The sequence below is a fragment of the Peromyscus eremicus genome, chromosome 19 (assembly GCF_949786415.1).
Source record: "Peromyscus eremicus chromosome 19, PerEre_H2_v1, whole genome shotgun sequence".
In the NCBI taxonomy this organism is placed as follows: domain Eukaryota; kingdom Metazoa; phylum Chordata; class Mammalia; order Rodentia; family Cricetidae; genus Peromyscus; species Peromyscus eremicus.
Window position 1 is genome coordinate 49218809 of NC_081435.1, and position 16231 is coordinate 49235039.

A 16231-nucleotide genomic window follows, 5' to 3' on the forward strand; every position below is an offset into this window, starting at 1 on the left:
AAGCAACCTCTGGGCTTTGCTGGGGCTCTGGCTCCAGGCTTGGAATGCAGAGCATTTATGTTGCTTGCAAGTCCCAGTCGGGTATGAAATGAGACTGCTGAGGCCCGTGGGGCAGGGGCTCTGATCTAGTTTGCTTTCCATTGCTGTGATAAACATCATGATCAAAACCAGCTCAGTTTATAGGTTATAGCCCATCATCAGGTGAAACCAAGGCAGGAACCTGGAGGCCAGAACTGAAGCAGAGGCCATGGAGGAATGCTGCTTACTGGCTTGCTCCTCCCAGCTTGATCAGTCCACTCTTACACATTACACATCTTCCCAGAGGTGGCACCACCCACAGTGAGCTGGGCCCTCCACATTAATCATCCATCAAGAAAATGCCCCACAGGCTTGCCTACAGGCCAATCTGATGGAGGTGTTTTATCAATTAATAGTCTTCTTCCCAGTTAACTCTGTGTCAAGTTGAAAAACAATACAAAACAAACAATAACAACCCCACCACACACACACACACACACACACACACACACACACACACACACACACACCAACCAGAACACGTCCCTAGGCTATTGTACTCAGTTGCTGAGGTAGTAAGAAAGTTCTACCAGCTGGGCGGTGGTGGCGCACGCCTTTAATCCCAGCACTCGGGAGGCAGAGCCAGGTGGATCTCTGTGAGTTTGAGGCCAGCCTGGGCTACCAAGTGAGTTCCAGGAAAGGTGCAAAGCTACACAGAGAAACCCTGTCTCGAAAAACCAAAAAAAAAAAAAAAAAAAAAAGAAAGAAAGTTCTACCAGCTCTTGGTGGGCTGACTGAGTCAAGGTAAATCAGGCAATGCTGAGTCCAGCCTCCTGCCTGCCTGCTCAACTAGCCCTCTTGACTAGCTGCAGCCCAAGAGCTAGAAATTCTGACCCCGCCTGGACACTTTGCACAAGTCCTTAACTTCCTCAACTCATTGCTGGGAAATGAAGATGATAAAGGAAAGTGTCAGAATCTGGGACATCACAGGGCAGAGTCAGGCCACCACACATCACCCATGCGCAGCACGTGAGTCGAGAACGGATTTTAAACCTGTAATCCCAGGAACTCGGAAGACTGAGGCACAGGGAAATCACATGTTTGAGGCTGGACTGATGGATATAGCAAGACCGTGTGAGACACGAACACAGACAAACAAAAAACACAACAACAACAACAAAAAAAAAAAAGCCACATTTTACTTATGTTTTCAAATAGTTGGGAGTCAAGAGAAGAGTATTTCATGATGTGCAACCTGATGGCCTCAAACAGACCTGCACTAGCACGCAGCACATGAGCGCATATACAGGTTGCCATGACAGCAATGGAAGCAGCTATGGCAGAGACTGTGTCTAGCCATCCTCAGTGTTTAAAATCCTACCTGTCCCCTAACCGGGGGGTGGTGGTGCACGCCTTTAATCCCAGCACTCGGGAGGCAGGGCCAGGTGGATCTCTGTGAGTGAACTACAGAGTGGATTCTAAGAAAGGCTCCAAAGCTACAAAGAGAAACCATGTCTAAAAAAAAAAAAAAAAAAAAAAATCCTACCTGTCCCTTTAACAGAAAATGTCTGCCAGCCCTTGGTACAGGCTTAAAGGTACAGAGTACTCCATCTCAAAGCTCTGGTCACTAATTTTATGACATTGGAGAGGTCACTTAATCTGTACACACTTCAGTCCCTTCCTCCTCTTCTTCTTCTCTTCTTCTTCTTCTTCTTCTTCTTCTTCTTCTTCTTCTTCTTCTTCTTTGTTTTTTGTTTTTTTGTTTTGTTTTTGTTTTTCGAGACAGTGACTAACACTGTCCATCATGTTATATTCATTAGTTATGGCTAGGAAGAATTAAGCATTTCTTTCATGGTTTAAAGTTAGCTGGAAGGAATGGTGGCCCTGGACCTGTCCTGGGATGTAACTGAAGTTTTCCTGTGTCCTGACCAGCCCCACAGACCCTGTAGCCGCTTATAAAATAATCACTCAGAAGCTTATATTAATTAAAATTGCTCGGCCATTAGCTCAGGCTTATTACTGACTAGCTCTTACACTTAAATTAACTCATAATTCTTACCTATGTTTAGCCACGTGGCTTGGTGCCTTTTCTCAGTTCTGCTTTCACATCTTGCTTCCTCTGTGTCTGGCTGGTGACCCTGACTCTTCCCAAAATTCTCTTCTCTGCTTGTCCTGCCTAGACTTCCTGCCTGGCTACTGGCCAATCAGCATTTTATTTATTAACCAATGAGAGCAACAGCATACAGAGCAATATCCACAGCAGGTCAGTGCATGTGCTGCAGGATGGCCAAGCTGGTAAAAGCTCTTGCCACTCAAGCCTGATATCCTGCTTCTGAGCTGCAGAACCCAGCCCACTCTCACAGGCACACGGCTGGTAAATTAAAGTGAAATTAATAAATGAAAAAAAGAAGTAGGTCTGTATAAAGAGGCAAAGGGTATCTATCCCATCACTATGACCAGTCTGTGGCCTGTTCTAGGCCGTCTAAGAGAAACATGGATCTACTGGATGGCATCTTCAATCCTTCTTATAAGATATATTAGTGTTTCCCACACCCGCATCACCCCAGTTAATAAACCGAAGCAGCTCCTGGTCTTCCACATACCCTCAGCTATGCAGAACTCACCAACTCTCCTCTGGCCAAAGTGTTCCTTGAGGATGGTCCTGCTGCGGGCCAAGAATCTGGCTTTATCAGCAGTTCTGGAAGCATAAATGGATTCCTTGGGGCAGCAGAGATCCTGTTTAGCAAGTCCCAGGCTCACCTGACGTCAGGAAAGACTACATTCTCAATAATCTCAAGGATCAGGTGGCCCACCTAAGGGTTGTCCAATTCTGACCATGTGACAGCAGCCTCATCCTCTAACCTTATCACCCATTGCAGCCCTCACACACCCATGCCCCTGCCACAAGGAAGCATCATCAAAGCCACCTGATGTCTCGGTTGCTTTTTGGTTACCAGGACAGAGCACAAAGACAGATGGACCATCATAGAGACTTGCGACTCACATGACTGAAATGTCTTGAGTTTTCTGGCATCAGGCTCAGCCGGACCCAGTAGCGTAGGGTCTCTCCGCCTCTTGTAGTAATTCCATTCCTCGACCAGCCTTCTCCCAAGAAGTTTCAAGATGGTCACTAAAAGAACCAGGCTCAAACATGGCCGCTTGAGAAAATGAAACTCCCCCTCAAGGCTCTGAGCCCAAGGCCTAGGACGTGGCTTTTCACAAGAACAGACCAGGGATGTTGTCCATCACAAATCAAGTCTTGTGGAAGAAGTGTCAAACACAGGGACTGGATAGACCTAAGTCATACAGCCCAGGCACACTCTTCCTTGTAGAAGACCCCCATAAGAGTTATGGGTCCCCATAGGGTCTAGGTTGCTCATTCCACAGGGCTTGAGAGTGGAGGTGTGGGTACCTTAAGGGTAGTGCGCCGCATTCCGTCATCAGGAGCAGGGAAACACGTGACAAGTAGCCACAGCACGTGCCTAACACAGTATTGGCCCTCTTGGCAACCCAGTGACCAGCTATGAATCCGACAGGAAGTGAGCTGTGCAGAGTCAGAAAGAGGCTTGCAGTGTCTGAGGGCAAGGTTTCTTCAGGTTGCCTTATGGGCAGCGTTGGCGGGCTGGGAAGATGGGAGCCGTGGGAGGCGGTTGAACTCTGACGGGTCGATTTTCTTTCCAAGGCCCACAGCTACTGAAGAGGGAATAAAGGAGATCATGTATGTGGCTCTATTACAAGTTGTTGTAACAACCAGCTTAGAGAAGGACTGTGTGGGCTCACAGTTTTAGAGCTATCAGTCTATGATCAAGTGGCCTCATTGCTTTGTGTCTGTGATGACATATCATGGTAGGGGCATACAACACAGCAAGCCACTCACCCTGGGAAGTAAAAGACAGAGGAAGGGTCTGGAATCACACAGTCTCCTTGAAGGCCACTCCCTGATGACCTAAAGTGGTTTCCACCTCCTACAGCTTCCTCCGTCTCCTAGTAATACTTTCAAAACATTGGCCACAGAATCCTTCGCTCTTCCTAGGAAATTTTCAACGAGAGTGACTAACCTGAGTAAACATGTCTCGAACCACAGTAGGGCAAAGACCGGAGAAGATGGAGTGCAGCCTTAGGGCAGACACACCCCAGCAATGCTGGTCCTCTTCCTTCTGGAGAAACTCACTTCCTTTAGGTATTTTGTCTTGTTTTAAACTTTCGATTATTATGTTTATTTGTTGCATGGGTGGATGAGGAAGTGGGTGTGTGCCACAGCTTCTGTGGCGAAGTCAGTGGAACTGAGTCAGCTCTCTCCTTCCCTCATGTGGGTTGCAGGGATCAAATTCAAGTCATCAGACTTGGTGGCAAGCACCTCTACCGACTGAGCCATCTCACTGGCCCCTGGTTCTAATCCGTCCCAGCCGGGAGCAACACTTTTCAGGATGTCCTGCGAAATTTTTGGAGAAATGCAAAGATCCTATCTGCAGGACTCACAATTTCATAGAACCCAGGTGACAGCCCAACGAGCTGATGTGAAAATAACAACAAAACAAACGAAAACCAGAATTTACTGTGGAGATTAAGGTGAGGCTGGATCCAACCGGTTCGCAGCAGCAGGCAGCCTGTCTCTGCGTATGTCTGTCAGCATCCCCTGTGTCTGTCAGCAGCCCCTCCCTCTTGTCCTGATTCGCCTCTGTGTTGGCTCCCTTCTCTGCTGGCTTTTCCAAGCTGACAGCCACCAGCCTAGGACCTCTGAGGGAGGGAGGGCGTTTCTCTCTCTCTCCTGCTATGACTCATCTCGGGGGCTACTGCTACACGCTGGCTCTGGCCTTGGACTCTCACCTTCATTGCGATTGGCCGCGTCCGGGTCACACTTGTCCCCTCAAGTTTCGGGGGACCAGTGAGGATCTCCCCTGAAACCTTGTGGATTTAGGGGGAGTTAGGGATGCCTCCCTAAGCAAAAGGGTGCTAAGCAGGAAGAAGTGGTTACTAGGCTCACAATATGTATTTCTTTCAGTGCCGGTTAATTCTGATCCAGAGGCAAGGTAGAGGATTAGGACATATTGTAGCAATGGAATCTCTTTTTCCCTAGAAAATCTTCAACGGGAGTAAATAAATTAAATAGACCCCAAAATGGTCTCTATTGTGCTAGAACAGCATCCATCACCTCCCAAGACACTTAGGTCTCCTTTCCTCTCCTTGCAAGCCTCTGGGGTTGATCCCCTTGGTCCCCACCCCGCTTAGGAAGCCCATAGCAAGAGAGTAAACAAGGACAGAAGGAGCTGGTGGCTGGCTGGCTCAGGGGCACTGCAGACACTCCTGTTGGACGCTTCTGGCTTTGAAAGCCTCGTCTGGCCTCGGGCCAAATAACATTGTGGGCTCTGCGGAAGAGCACTGGGCCCTGGGGCTGCGTGGGCATTGATGACGCTCCAGTCTGCCGGTGACGGAGGAGGAGATGTCAGGACGCTGCGTCTGCTGGAGCACAAGGAGATGCCACAGGGACGGGCTGGCTGGGGAGACTTAGTGGAGGATGAAGTCAATTTCACACTTTATTAGTCAGCTCAGGGCCGATTGAGGCCATTCTGAGATGAGGCTGAGGCCCCGACTCTCCCTCCTTGCTTGCTCCCTTGCTAGCAAGCAAGGCCTCTGTGGCCTGAAAGTCTTCTTGGTGAAGGAGCGGTAGTATTTCCACTCAAGACCCCCCAATAGTCAACCATGAACTTGGGATCCTTCTTACTCTGCAAGAGGGTGCTGAAGCAGGAAGAGGCCCAAAAGTCAAGAGAAAACAATGAGGCAGGGTGGGGGTTGGGCTGTAGTACTACTCAATCATTCATTCATTCCTCCACTGAATGCAACGAGTGTGTTTGGGAGCCTACTATGTGCGGCCAATATAGCTTGGTGCTAAATGGTGGGTGGTGGCAATGGTGGAATCTTTACTGGTGCCTTTGTTCATATATGTAGCAGTGTTTCACCGAGCACCTGCCATGTACCAGACAGGATGCCAGGCACCAGGGCTGCAGCCCGAGCCATCGGACAAACCCTTGCCCTAGCTCCGTGGGAGAGATCCTTAAGGAAAATTTCACCCCGAAAGGAGAAGAGCCCCATGGACACTCACATAGGAAGGATGCCTAAGGCAAACAAGGAAAGCTTCCTGGAGGAAGTGACAATTACTGAGATTTGAGAGTGGCCTAAAGTGAGAAAGCAGGGGTACGGATGTTTCACTCTGAAGCACGAGCATGTGGTGAAGAGGCCAGAAACAGCAGTGTAGACGATTCTGCTCAGCCAAGAATACAGTTCAAGGAGGGGACGAGAATGGAAGCCAGAGCATGCGGCCATGGTCAAGAGCCCTGAAAGGAATCATAGTGAATCTGTATATCCGAGGCAGACCTGGTGGTGGTCCTCTGAAGACTAGAAGGTAGGCAGAGGGACCGGAAGTGGGAAACACACACAGGCCGTGTGGGAGTCTGAGGGAGTCCTAATGAAACTCAACCTTAGAGTGTGGGGAAAGAAAGGTAAGTGCTTTGGTGCTCTACTGGGGGGATGTCATCCTCTGGGGAATCTCTCTAAGGGTACAGTGGACAGACTGGAGTTGGAGTCAGATGGAAAGTATATTCAAATCCTGCACTATTCCTGCCTACTAGATGGCCTTCGACATGTCCCTGGCCTCTAGGACTACTTCACAGTTTGGGACTCTTCATACTCATCAAATGGGACAACAGTGCATTGAAAGCTGTGGAGACCCATATGTCAGGGACATGAGGATGCCAGGGAAGACACTGAGACCAAAGCTAAGCCCACAGGAAAGGCTCCCCATGTGATCGGTCTACTTTCTAACCTCATCCAAGCCAACACTACCACAGACCAGAGCTGAGAGCCCAGTTCTGGGCTTCTTTCCATGACTTTCTGGTCACTTGATTGCCTCAAGTCTCAGTTTTCTCACCTTTATTTTTTTTTAAGATTTATTTATTTATTATGTATACAATGTTCTGTCTGCATGTATGCCTGCATGCCAGAAGAGGGCACCAGATCTCATTACAGATGGTTGTGAGCCACCATGTGGGTGCTGGGACTTGAACTCGGGACCTCTGGAAGAGCAGCCAGTGCTCTTAATCTCTGAGCCATCTCTCCAGCCCCCAGTTTTCTCATCTTTCAATGGGAGCTAGCAATTCCTATATGACACTGATATCATGGAGACCGAGATGCGTATGAGGTGCTCAGCACAACACTTGGATATGGTAGATGTTAAATCAACATTAACAATCTTAGTTAACACTCTCCCACGTCATCCTCACCCACTAAAGCCACCGAAGCACTTGCTTTGTGGCAGACCCTATGCCGGGTGCAAGAGATGAATAAAAAAATGATAATAAGTACCTGTTAATATTTTAAGGACTCAGGAGAGAGAAAAAGAGAGTCGGAACACCCCAAGACTAGCTCAAATTACATAAGAGAAAGCCAGGTTCAGAGGAGGCAAAGAACTTACCCTGAAGTCATGGGGTGGGTTAGGGGAACTTAGATTTGACCTATGGTCTGGCCCCAAGCCCACACACCATCCTGCCCCTTGAGGCTCTGAACCCACTATGAAGCTCGTCCTTCTGCGGAGGCTACTTTACCCAATTGCCATGAAGACCTCCTTGGTTACTCACTCTGTAGACCAGGCTGGCCTCGGACTCAGAGATCTGCCTGCCTCTGCCTCCCAGCGTGCGCCACCACTGCCTGGATCTCCTTGGATAAAGCAACAGTGAGTGCGTGGAGTGGCCAAGAGCCCTGGCAATGACAAGCTGACTCCTGAGGCTCAGTCCCGGCTCGGCTGCTTAGCATCTCTGGCACGGGGTGTGCTATTTAAAGTCTCCAGTCCTTAGTTCTCCCTCTGGAGGGAGTGTGCAGTAGCACCCTGAGCATCATTGTGAGGTAACAGCATAAGTGAGTTTGTGCATCTGAAGCACTTGGTTCAGCACTTGGGATGTACAAACACTCAAGAAATTGGGGAGATTTTTTTTTTTTTTATCAACCAGGCAATTTATTGATACCTGAAAAACAAACCACAGGCAATCCAGGGGGCAGCTAACTTGAGACTTAGATGACGTCAGAGTCCAGCAGTGACTCTGCTTACCTCTCATCCCTTTCACCTTCTTGTTTCATGCCAACTTCTTTCCCTTGGGTGCATGGCCCCAAAACATGGCCCCACAGGCCTTGAGTAGGGTTGTCATTTAAAATACAAGGCACCTAGGTGTAGATTGTCAGATTAAACGATGGATAATTTTTTCAGTCGAAGCCTATATGCCCGATTATTTGAATTTGGCATTGAATAAGAGATAATGCTCCTACTTTCAGGGAACCTGTTTTCTAACAGAGAAGTCACACAACCAACTAATGACAACTACTAGCAAATTAAAAAAAAAAAAAGTCTGTTCTGTATTGATAGTTCATGGGTGGGGAAGGCGGGACATTCGGACTCAGTAATCAGTCTGACCGCCAGACACCTGCTACTTTCCCTATCCCTGAAAAAGTGCCCCAGGGTCACAGTGTCTGCCACCTCAGTATCACTTTATGAGGGAGGAGTGTGTGAGGGAAGGGGACAGCTAATGTAAAGGTCCTGAGTCAGAGCCGGACTTGGAGTGACCAGGACCACAGAAGCGTGAGCGAGAAGAGAACAGTATGAGTGGGATGACACTGTGGGGTGGGCATGATGTGCCCATGGCGTAGGATGACCCTCCGGTGACAGCCTTGTGGATCCGAGGAAAGAGTTTGGATTTTGTTCAGTTTCAGCAGAGGCGCGGCAGTCTCTAACTCACTTTCCGGAAGAAAGCAGTCTGGTGACTGAAGAGTTGAGTTGTAAGTGAAGGCCATGATGAGGCAGAGGCCATGAGGGACCACTACACAAGTCCAGGAAGAAGGTGTTGGGGAAAGCCGTGGAGAGCGTGCAGGTGGAAAGGTCATGGGATGATCTCTGGAGGTTCTGAAGGTAGAGCCGAAAGGACTCACTGAAGAACTGAGTAGAGAGAACTGACATGGAGAGGCATCAGGAGCATGTGCCTGGTTAGTGGCCTGGACAGTTTCCTGAGGAGAGGACTGTGCAGCTTGGGGGCCCTGGTGTGGGAGAGGCATCTCTAAATGGTGTAACTTTCAGAGGGCTAAAGGAGTCGGACACCCTCTGGGTGGAGAAAGTCGAAGAATTGTAATTCAGTATTCGACTTCAGTAAATAAGTATTATAGGCCTGTTTCAGTAAGTTATGAAAAATACCTTCACAATATGAACTATAGAAATAAATGCAGATATGGTGATTTTGACTGTGGCTCTCATGAGGATGGAGGCTAGAGGGGACGCATGGCCCTGAAGGGATGTGCCACACTTGGGAATCTCTAGCCTAGAAGATGAGGCATAGAGTATATGAGGGGCAAAGGACAGATGTGTAGATGTTGAGATTTTTTCCAAGTGTGTGTGTGTGTGTGTGTTTATTTCACAGTTACTGTTCTAGCCCACAGATTTTAAGAAGACATTTTAAAAAGTGAAATAAAAAACCAAAAATAAATAAATAATAAATAAATAAAAAAGCCGGGTGGTGGTGGCACACGCCTTTAATCTCAGCACTCGGGAGGCAGAGCCAGGTGGATCTCTGTGAGTTCGAGGCCAGCCTGGGCTACCAAGTGAGTTCCAGGAGAGGCGCAAAGCTACACAGAGAAACCCTGTCTCGAAACAAACAAACAAACAAACAAACAAACAAATAAATAAATAAATAAAAAGTGAAATAAAAACATTAAGAAATTTGAAAAATAAATCAGAGCCCCCCAAAAAGTAGGGAAAGGAAGGACTTTCCTATTGTTCGAATCTTAGATGGTATTTTAATAAAAAACCCAAGCCGGGCGGTGGTGGCGCACGCCTTTAATCTCAGCACTCGGGAGGCAGAGGCAGGTGCATCTCTGTGAGTTGGACGCCAGCCTGGGCTACAGAGTGAATTCCAGAAAAGGCTCCAAAGCTACACAGAGAAACCCTGTCTCAAAAGAAAAAAAAAAAAAAAAGAAGAAGCAGAGCCAGATATCAAGGTGAAAGCTGAAAGATCAGAGAAGCAGAGCAGCCAGCCATTAGTTCTTACCTTTAGGAAATCCTCAGCCTAAAGAGAGCGAGTTCCTGTTTCCTCATACCTTATATATCTTTCTCTGCCCAGACATCACTTCCTGAGATTAAGGGCATGTGCGCTTCCCAGCACTGGGATTAAAGATGTGTGCCACCACTGCCTGGCTCTGTTTCCACTGTGGCCTTGAACTCACAGACATCCAGATGGATCTCTGCCTCCCAAGTGATAGGAGTAAGGGTGTGTGCCACCACTGTCTGGCCTGTCTATGTCTAATCTAGTGGCTGGCTCTGTCCTCTGATCCTCAGGCAAGTTTATTAGGGTGCACAACATATCACCACACTCTCCCTGCCATCTTCCACAACAGCAAAACTGTCTAAAACTGCACCGTCAGCAGCTTGAGGAGGCCCTTCAAAGGCCGAAACAACCCAAGATGGCTGACTCGAGTCACAGAGCATCTGAGGACAGGGCACACTTACTTCCCAGGGGAACGACCCTTGGCCTCTGGAGACTTCTACATTCATGCAGCATTTCAGCATAGCAGAGTGAGTGGTCAGGAGCAGGGGCATCAGGGGAAAGGTGTCAAGGTTAGTTTGAAGCACAGTGTGGGGGTCCTGAGCCTGCGACGCTTGGAGGGGAAGCTGGAGAGGGCTTGGTGACCGGGGAGTGACCTGGGAATATTAAGCCTTAAGCATAGAAGACACACTGCCCAGGACTACCATGCTTTATTCCGTTTTAACACCTCAGCAACCCTGTGACTTATCTGCACAGAGGAAAATGAGGTTTTTAAAGGAGATTAAGTGACTTGTTTCAAAGAGGTTACTCAGCCCACAACTGTGGGTCGGGGTTTGAGCACAAGCATCTTGCATAGAAAGAAAAAAAAAAAAAATCAGGGTTCCTGCTGGCTCCATTTCTTTATTCCCATACTATTTCCCCTAGCCAGCTTCCTTGGCTCTGAAAACCAACCTGTCTCCAAATGCAAGGGTTTGGGGGGCAGCTCCAGGCTGGTCTCCAGGGACAATACAAAGTCCTTTGCACAAAGAGTAGGACCCCAGCCTTGGATCCCTTTCTCAATACTATCTCCCGACATTATGGTGGCGTCAATAAGTTGCCTCTGTCCCCTATAGCCTTTGATTTGAACTGGGGCCCAAAGCCCGAAACCCTGCTGCCCATGCTGAAACCTGGTTTTGACCTCTGTCTTGTTTGGATGCCATGAGATGCCTGTCCCCAAATGTCCCATTGCAGCTGCGTCCGCTGGACACCTGCTGCTCCCCATCCCTGGGGAGAGTGCCCAAAGGTCACAGTGTCCTCCTGCTCTCCCTGCTCTTTCTCCTGACCCAACCCTTCTTGCTCTGGCAACTAGCTCTGTATGCTTGGGCTTGGCCCTGCCTCAGGGGAGAGGCCCGGAGCTCAATCCCAAGGCCTGTCTCTTGGGGTACCTACAGAAAGAACTCCACAGTGGCTGGCTGCCATGGTTGCTGTTGAGGTTTGTTTGTTAGTTTGTTTTAAGACTGTTGCTCTATGTGACAGGCCCCGGATTAATCAGATAACGGAGATTCCCTTATGTAACCTCCCCAGACCCCTGTGAGTGATGAGGAAAAGTTAGTTAAGGCTACTCCCATGCTGGCCTGCTCTGATACTCTGTTGATGGGTCCAGGAGCCAGAGACCCTGAATCAAGACAAGCAGCCCTTCTCTGGTCAGAAGCCTGAGGTACCTCTTTCTCTCAGACCTGGGGCTCGCTGCCCCTCCTGAGCCACAATGGCCTCAGACTTTTGTCCCTCCTGTCTCTTTCCTCCAGAGCTTGGCCTCACCCACAGTTCTGCCCTGACACCGTGGCCCATAGGTCTTCTCATGTCTGCTCTGGGCTCTGCAGTGATAGGCCCAGCTAAGACGGGACCAGCTCAGCAGATTCCTCCAGCCGCTACGCAGCTGTCTGTGGCTGAAGACACTTCAGTAGCTCCAGGTGAAGAGGGATGATGCTCCCCTGGCCCTGGACAGTGCAGGCAGAGCTGGTGAAGGTCTCCTAGTGTCCCCCATAGGCTGGGTTAATCTGAGAGACCTAAGTAGTTGAAGACCCACCCTCTCCTTGAACCTGGGCTTCTGTGATCTATCAGTCTAGGCAGAAACCAGAAACTACTCTGTTGTGTCTTTCAGTTAGGAGGAATTGATCATAGGCAGTGGATTTTACAGGGGAAAGATACACTCCAGGGATTAGCAAGAGCGTGGCATTTGAGCGCCTGGACTGAGGATCCTTGAGAAGAGAGTCCCCTCTAGTAGCGCAGGATTTGGAGTCACCCAGCAGACACTGGAAGCATAGCCAGGCCTGTTCAGAGTGACTAGGGACCATGAGATAGGACCACCCTCCAGCAGGTAAGAGGAGATAGGCAGGGGTGACCTTGGCTCCTCCCACTGGCCAGGGCCTCCCGCCGATCCAATCTACCAGCTGAGCAGAGGGCAAAGGAGCCTTGGAAAGGTTTCCTGCAGTTCACATCTGCCAGGACAGGATACCAGATGGGAGCAAGCTTCTCAGCAAGCATGGCTGCGCTTTCTGTGTTCCCTCTGCCTGAGCCCCCCGGGAATCAGGGATGGTCCCCCGCCCAGCCTGCAGCCACTGTGAAGAGTTCATTCAGATGCCACTCAGGCTCCAAAGAGACCCAGATCCCTGAGGACTCATGACACACGCACACAGAGAGGGGCTTCTACACAGGGGTGTGGCCATTCCTCCCTGCCATGGCACATACAGGAGGCAGACAGGCTCTACAACCTTTACAAGTGTCCTCCATCTCCCCCACAACAATGACAATTACGTTGTTGAGCATAGATGAGCCAAGTGCTGGGCAAGGGGATTGACCAGTGTGCCATTCACTTTCTCAGGGAATCTTGGTGACTAGCTCTCTGTGGCCCCTGCTGGTAATTGCAAGGAGCTGACAGAAACTTGACATCAGGAATAATCGTGACAGGAATGACATCAAGGGAACTCATACTTCCCAGAGATCCGAGGGAGAGAAATTCATGCCCAGTGAAGTCAAGACACGAAACTATTTCTTCAGAGAAAATTCTCCACCCAGGGCAGTCAACCCACATTCAGGCACAGGTACAAAGGTGGGCCTGTTGTAGACCACATAAAGATTTCCATATGAAAAGGAGGACAAGGCTGGGCATGGCCACGCATGCCTGGAATCCCAGCACTTCAGAGGCCGAGGAGGGAACATTGCCGCAAGCGTGGGGCCAGCCTGGGTTACAACAAAATGAAACAGGCAAAAATACCAAGAGCCAAACAAAACCTCCGGCTTCTGGCTTCTTTCGAAAAGTCAGGCAGTCTGAAGCCACCAGCGACAGGCAGATGTAGTAGCCGTTGGCTCGGAGCCAGGAAGCGGCAGCCCTTCAGAAGCGGTGGGCAAGCTCCAATCCAATGCAGTCCCCACTATTCCCTAATGTCCCTCTCCCAGCCTTCCTCTCTGCCTCGTTTGCCCAGCTAACTGCATCGGCATTTCAGTTTGACCCCAAAGGTGCCCCTCCTAAAAACCTCCACGGATGAATGGAAGAGCCCTGCTGCCCCCTGGTGGTCACAATTCACACATTTCCTCTATTAGCATCAATACCCCGATACCGGTCACACTCTTTCTTTTTGTCTCATTCAATTTTTTTTTGTTTGTTTGTTTTTGTCTTTCAAGACACTCATTTAATTCTTTAAATTTTATTTAGATTTATCTATTTTATTCTATGTGTGTGAGTGTTTTGTCCACACGTATATGTGTATCACCTGTGGGCCCTCAGAGGTCAGAAGAGGGTGTCAGATTTCCTGGAACTAGAGTTACAGACAGTTGTGAGTTGCCATGTAGGTGCTGGGAATCAAACTCAGGTCCTGTGCAAGAACAAGTGTCCTTAACTGCTGAGACATCTCTCAGACTCTTGTTTAATTCTTTTTTGTTTGTTTGGTTTGGTTTTTTTTTTTTTTTTTTTTTTTTTTTTTTTTTTTTTTTTTTTTTTTTTTGAGACAGGGTTTCTCTGTGTAGCCCTGGCTGCTGTCCTGGAACTCACTCTGTAGACCAGGCTGGCCTCGAACTCACAGAGATCCACCTGCCTCTGCCTCCCGAGTGCTGTGATCAAATACGTGCGCCACCACCCCTTAGCTCTGATGTTTCCTCTTTTAACAGCTATCAATTTCAAATAGCTTCTTGGCTAGGGGTGGGACTTGGTGCCCACTTCCCCTCCTCCATGCCGGGATTTCGTCTGGCTTGAGTTTGTTTAGGTCTCGTGCGTACTGTCACAGTCTCTGTGAGTTTGTGTGCACATCTGCCCTGATGTGTCTGCGCTGGGCTTCCTAAGACCAGGCTTCCTCTACCTGGAGATAACCTCTCGCCCACTTCGTTTCCCAATCCTACTTCCCTACAAGATTCCAAATCTACCCCCATCTCTTCCAGCAAGTTCCTCATGACCACCTCAGCTTTCTCAAATCTCCCCCTTGTCTGAGCACCTCTAAGTCTGGTGCAAGCAAGTTCTATGATATTCCAATAGCACTATGAGCCCTGCAGGGCCAGAAAGCTGCATGACCTCAGTATACCTCCAGCCTGGAGGGGAATTTCGTAAAGTCAGGGTTTCAGTGTTCCCGTACCTTCGGTGACATTTATCAATGCAATATGTATTGGACACCTCTAACTTGGGGCTCATGACAGAGGCTTAGAAGGTTCTCGAAGGAGGTAGCACGCCCTGTCCTTGTAGAGTGTAATCATTTATGGGCACATCAGGCACCTAACCAGAGCCAGGTGATTTCCCAAAGACTGCAGCCCTGAGCACTTCACTCCTCTGCTTGAACTGCTTCAGTGGCTCCCATGAACAATCTGAAGCTCTCTGCCTTGCTGGTTTGACTAACGCGTCTCTCCTTCTCAAGGTTTATTTATTTATTACGTACACAGTGTTCTGTCTGCATGCCGGAGGAGGGCATCAGATCTCATTATCGATGGTCGTTAGCCGCCATGTGGTTGCTGGAAATTGAACTCAGGACCTCTAGGAGAGCAGTCAGATCTCATTATCGATGGTCGTGAGCCGCCATGTGGTTGCTAGGAATTGAACTCAGGACCACTAGAAGAACAGTCATTCAATGCTCTTAACCTCTGAGCCATCTCTCCAACCCCCGACGAACGTGTCTCTTACTGCCTCTGCCACACCCTTACATCCCTGCATTCTGGCTCCGTAGTATTTCAGGTCTGTGATCTGCTGTTGCCTCTAGCTTTTGCATTTGCCCTCCTGACCACCTAAGCTCCGATGGTCACCTCAGATGTCCATTGGGTCAGAGGTCATGTATCATTTCCTTTAGGAAGCTTTCCTTGGTCACCAAGTCCAGGTCAGAGTTCAACACCTCCCTTGGGCTTCCTATCCTGACACTTATACTCAGAACTGAATGTTGACTTGTCTACCTCCCTGCCCAGGCTGTGGGTTCAGAAATGACACAGCTCATCTGTCTGATGTCTTGCTATATACCTGGCATCTATGCCCAAACCTTAGAGGCACCAAGGGTGTGCCGTCGACACTCAAGTAAACACATGAGTGAACAAGGTGCCATTCTCAAATCTAGCAAGACCGGTGGATGAATGGTGTACTAGGCAATGGTAGGAGTCACAGAAAGTCCTTTATTGCTGGCAGTTCACATCATGCTCATCACATTCATCAAGAATTCATTCATCTCCCCTTGGATAATACAATCTTCTCCTTGTGTCCTGAACTATGTCAGTGCTCCAAGGGTTAACGAGTTCTGACTTTACTCGGAGAAGCAAGGATACCGTGTGAACTATCCTTCAACTCCTGGGAGTTTTGTTCCATTCTTAGGCAACTGTCTTTGTGAGTCTGCACGTGACAGCCCAAGAGTGAAACAAATAAGACACAGTGCAATGGCTCTAGGCATTGGGGGTAAAAAGGCACATTACACAGAGTCCCCTGGAGAAAATCCAGGCCACGCTCCATCTTCTCGGCATGCCTTCGCTCACTCTCCAGTGACTTTTAATCTCACCCCTGGTCTGAGAAACCATAACCCACATTTCCTGAATCCATTTTTATTTCCCCTTCATGAGATAGCCTTGGTTCTAAGTGTATTTCATTTTTCTCCCTTATGCCTACAAGAACATCCAATTCCGCTCAGGTCCCTTTTAATGGCACT